This window comes from Penaeus monodon, chromosome 14 (assembly GCF_015228065.2).
Source record: "Penaeus monodon isolate SGIC_2016 chromosome 14, NSTDA_Pmon_1, whole genome shotgun sequence".
Taxonomy (NCBI): Eukaryota; Metazoa; Arthropoda; class Malacostraca; order Decapoda; family Penaeidae; genus Penaeus; species Penaeus monodon.
Window position 1 is genome coordinate 22,746,861 of NC_051399.1, and position 5,000 is coordinate 22,751,860.

Sequence of the window (5,000 nt, forward strand, 5' to 3'; positions counted from 1 at the left end):
CTATTGATGAGTTGTAGGAATGCAAGCCCCTCACCTGCCAGCGCTTAGGTGGAAATGATGGGTGTACAAGATACCATCAGAACCTAGGGCTGGGCAAAAACTGTTTTTTTTGTAGGCTTTTTCTTTATTAGTTCCCTCAAGCAAAAGATAACACTAGAGTTATTGGGTTCAGCTGCCCTCTCTCTGATATGAGCACGTCTGCCCTGGTTGTAGGCCACTGTGGTTGACACCTCAGTTCTGGCTGGCAGACTGTTGCTGCCTTGTTCTTCGATGAACTCATGCCACCAGTCTGTTTCTTCTACTTAAGGGTCTTAGTGTGTTGTGTGCACCGTCCTTAGTAATGAGTGGCTAGTAGCCCTAGCCGACCCATTGCCAACTAAGTTCTGTAAAGGTCTGGTTCATTGGTATCAAAGGGACTCGCCACCATTCAGCCCACTTTCTGCTGACTCTGATGGCTAGTTTCCGTTGGGACATCCCGACTCCTTCCCTCTAGGAGGCTACTTTTGTCAGGGGTCTCTTTGACTTCGAAAATGTTTCTACACATGTTCACTCGTGGTTGACTTCCTTAATCTCATCATAGAGTAACCAGTCTTCTTTGCTAACTCCTGAACATGGCTCGAGTTTAGGTATGGTCTGTGAGGCTGCTTGATAAGCTGATAAGTCTCGGTCTTTCAAGCTCTCCACGTTTTCCACTCTGTGGAAGTTCAATGTATCCAAGACAGTGGGCCAATGTATTCTTAGGCTTGCCAGTTGGATCTTGTCTGTTTCCGTCTTGGATTGGTTTTGGGATTTGGGCTTAGCCAGCATCCCATGAGTGGTCAGTTAACCCAGTTGTCATAATGGTAACTTGTGACAGTCCATCGACACACCATCTAATTCTTTCCAGAACCGCAGTGGCCAGGGTGAGCGGCTAGCGACCCCTCCTCGTGACATGCCATTGGCTCTTGGCTGTTGAAGAAAAGCAATCTCAGTGCGAAAGTCTCAAGCTTGGTGTCTATGTGATAGCCTAGCGTATCTGAGTAGCCCTGCCCAGGGAGCCAGAATGGCGGGTGTGCATTGAATCTCCCTCTATGATCACACGGTCTTGTGCTGCCAGTAGCACAGACCTGGCCTGATGTCTAAGCTCCTCAGCCTGGACTAGTTGATACATTGTATAGCTTGAGAGTCACCTGGCCGCAGGGGCCAGGTGACTCTCAATGGCAAGAGATTAAACATCCTTCCCCAGAGCAGCTGCATCCGGCAAGGAATTGTTCTCTGACTAGGGTGATGAAGCCTCTTTTGCCTTTATTCTATGCAGCCATAAAGCATGGTTAGTCTGCAGCAATCAGACCGAGATCCCCTCTATTAATGTCTCCTCGAAGCATGGACAATGTCAATGTTCTTGACTGCACTGATTGCATGGAGGATGCATTTTTGTACTGAAGTCATAGAATTTCCACTGTTAGTATACTTTATATTGTGTGTCTCGATGGTTACTGGTGATAGTACATCAGAGACGTCTATATATCGGCTTCAGAGTCAGTTGCCTGTTGGAGTCTGACTAACATCATTGTGAATCCTCGCCTGGACCTGAGGGATCTTCATCTGTTGTCAGGCAACAATGGGTCCTCACTGGGAGGTGGAGAGCTTTAGTAGCCCTCTGACCTTTTGTTAGTTTGGCTTTTCTTCAGTCATCAGGTTTGTCTGTGTATCTTTTCTACTTTGCTGACTTTTACCTGAGTAAGGCTCAGCTTGCTCTGGCAGTGACTGCACAGATTCAAGACTGTTTGGCTCTGCCTGCGAAGGCGTGGCCAGGGTGGAGGTGGGAGGGAGTCAAGTCCTGGGGTGAAGATGGGGGACTGCTTTGGCTCTGCGTCAGCATTCCTCCCTTTTCAGGACTGCGGCAGTTGCGGTCATTACCGTCATGGCGACCGTGACTGCTCTTCTCCGCCTCATCACTGTAACCTCCCACAAAACTGTTGCTAATGCAGTAACGAAACAAATCAACAGGAGAGTCATATCTTCCTCATCAAATTACAGATGAAAGCCCAGGCCTCAGGCGTGAATGCCCCTTGGCACAATTGGGACATTGGCTTTTGTGTCCCTTTGGCCTTCATTCCTTCCTTGTGGGTCCTTAAGACACAACCTCGGTGTTTGTGCATTGCTACAGACAACCGCATTTAGGCTTGACTTTGCAGCTATCCTGCGTGGTGACCATATATTGTGGCACTTGAAGCACTGAAGTGGCTCTGGTATTCATATGTTCTTAGGCTGTAGGAGCCCCAGTTACCCAGATCAAGGCTAGTGATTGGGGCCTTTTCAAGGTCATCAGACGTTCCTGGTGGGGCTCTTACCTTTGGACATTCAGGAAGCGTCCACGTGATCTAGTAGGTATGATGTGATCACATGCCAGATCATATGTAGCCACCATTCTTGATGCTTCTGTCGGCGGATTGGAGAATGGCGAGAGACACACTTTCCTCCCATCATTGGCCAGCCTCCTTAGTTTCCTGCAGGAAATTCAGGGTAGCTTGGCCTTTTGGGCCATGTGATAATCATACCGGGTCTCTGGCAAATCAGATGATAACTGGATTTTTCGCACTGCATCTCCATGTTCTTACCAGTGGGTAGGCATGTCGAAGACTTTAGGGTTAGAGCGGGAACCCTTAAAACATGTGGGAAATGCCTAGGGGGTTCTCAGACTCTCCTTCAGAATCTGTCTCCGGCCTTGGGTCATTTTGGGCCGCCCCTTTTGGCTTGGATTCTGGGCTGCGATCGTGGCCAGCAGCAGAATATTTCAGCTGGTTCCGTTGTGATCCCATCGCCAGTCAGGGAGGGACATCTGAGGGTTACTCAGAGCACTTCTCCCTGATTTGGGTGCATGCTAGAGAGGCGCCAGCATGAGAGTCCATCTGTTGGACAATCTCATGGATAGAATGTTTTTGGTGATGTCTTGTCCATTTTAGCAGCAGGCCTCAACAGAGTAAACCTGTGTGTTACATTGTCTCTTGCCACTTGAAGCCCAGTATGACTTCAGAGGACTTGCATACTATCATCAACATTTTAGTCTCTTTGTTGTGCGGGGGTTGACACATGTTTTGCATAAATTTAGCATTATTTCATCCTGTCATCAGACCACAAGAGTCCAACAAGGGGAAGCCTGTATTGTTAGAATAATGTCTAACACACACAGGGTTGTGAGAGGATATACCAGCCAGTGGCTATTGTACACCTCTCACGGGAGGACCAGTGTGAGTCTGCATCAACAGTAACACTGACTGCTAGACTCCTAACTCCGAAGGGAGAGACCAGCCGAGTGATCTGACTGGGACAAAGTTCAGACCACCCATCTTGCTGGAATAAGAGAAATGCGAGGCGTGTTGCTAACCGCAGGCGTACTAATGCGCCGTATGCTCAAGCCTCCAGGAACGTCCTCACAGCCGACCCAAAGGGATGACCACACACGGCAAATACGTTGGGTAGATGCTGAACTCATGGGGAGAGACCAGAGGGGATGCCCTTCCACCTAACTAAGAAGGCATCATTGTTGGAAACTCTTTCTTCTCCTCTAAAGTGAAACAGCACCACCTCTAAAGGTGTATCACCTCAGAGAGGAGGAGACTTAGCGGTCCTTCCACTTCATAGCAGAGAGTTTCCAGCTGGCAGGACCACAAGCAGACTCATCAGCTGATGTGCAGGAGTTTATATATGACTCCGCCCCCCATAAATAGAGGCCGAAGTCATTTTTGACGGCGGAAATAAGGCCTATTGACTTACCCACTCACGCCATGTGAGCCACGCGAGGAAAAATCCGGAGCTGAGTCCCGAAGACGGTTCGATGTTGATGTGACCCGTTCTGACAACCTCCAGCGACGCCACTCGCGCCAAACCGTAGCGGTCTATGCCGTTCCTTTGAATCATCAGCCCTGGCAGTGGAGAGCGTGAGCCATGCTACATGGGCACAACAGCTTGCTCCTCACGTTCTTTCGCCACAGCCATTGAATCTACCCTCACGGAATGTGGGGTAGAGACGAATAATGTCCTAGTCGACATCGACTGATGGTGGCCTTGCTTATAGACTACATATAAAAACACACACACACACACACACACACACACACACACACACACACACAAACGCCACGCAGCACGCACACACTTACAACACACACACAACACTACACCACACACACACACGCACACACACACACGCACCAACACCACACACACAACACACGCACACACACATCCACACCACACACACAGATACACACAACACACACATACACACCACACACAATACACAAACCACACACACACACACTACACACACACACACACACAACACACACACACACCTGTATAGTTTGAAATGTTACTGTTAGTCATGAATACTGTTACAGTGTCTATGTATAGATAAACACTGAGATAACTGGTTATTCATAACAACAGTGAGTAAACCTGTGGGTTTGTAAGGTAGTTGCAGATGAGGAAGGAAGCAGTGCCCGAGCGCTAGCAGCCGGTAGGCTGGTGAGGGACAGTTGCTAGAACATTCCAATCATGCGTATATTATGGACTATGACTGAACTCTAAGGGTGTCGTGTGAAATTTAGAGAAATAGATAGTTTATAAATGTTTTTTTAACGTCAGCCCACATGAGATATACTGTGCACACACTATACATTTAACTTTATACATATATGAAATAAAAAAGAGCCACAACAATAAGTGAATGAAACAATATGGTAACGTTTCAAACGCTTCACGCAGTTCTTCTCTTCCGCTCCCCCTGATGGTTAATATATTCGTCTAAAGAACTCGTGAAGAGTTCGAAACGTTACGATATTGTGTATACGTTACTGTGGTTGGGTTCATCTACATCTCTACACCTACTACACACACACACACTACAACACCACACACACACACACACACACACACACCCCACAAAAACACACACACACACACCACACATCACACACAAACACACACGCACATACACACACGCACATACACACATG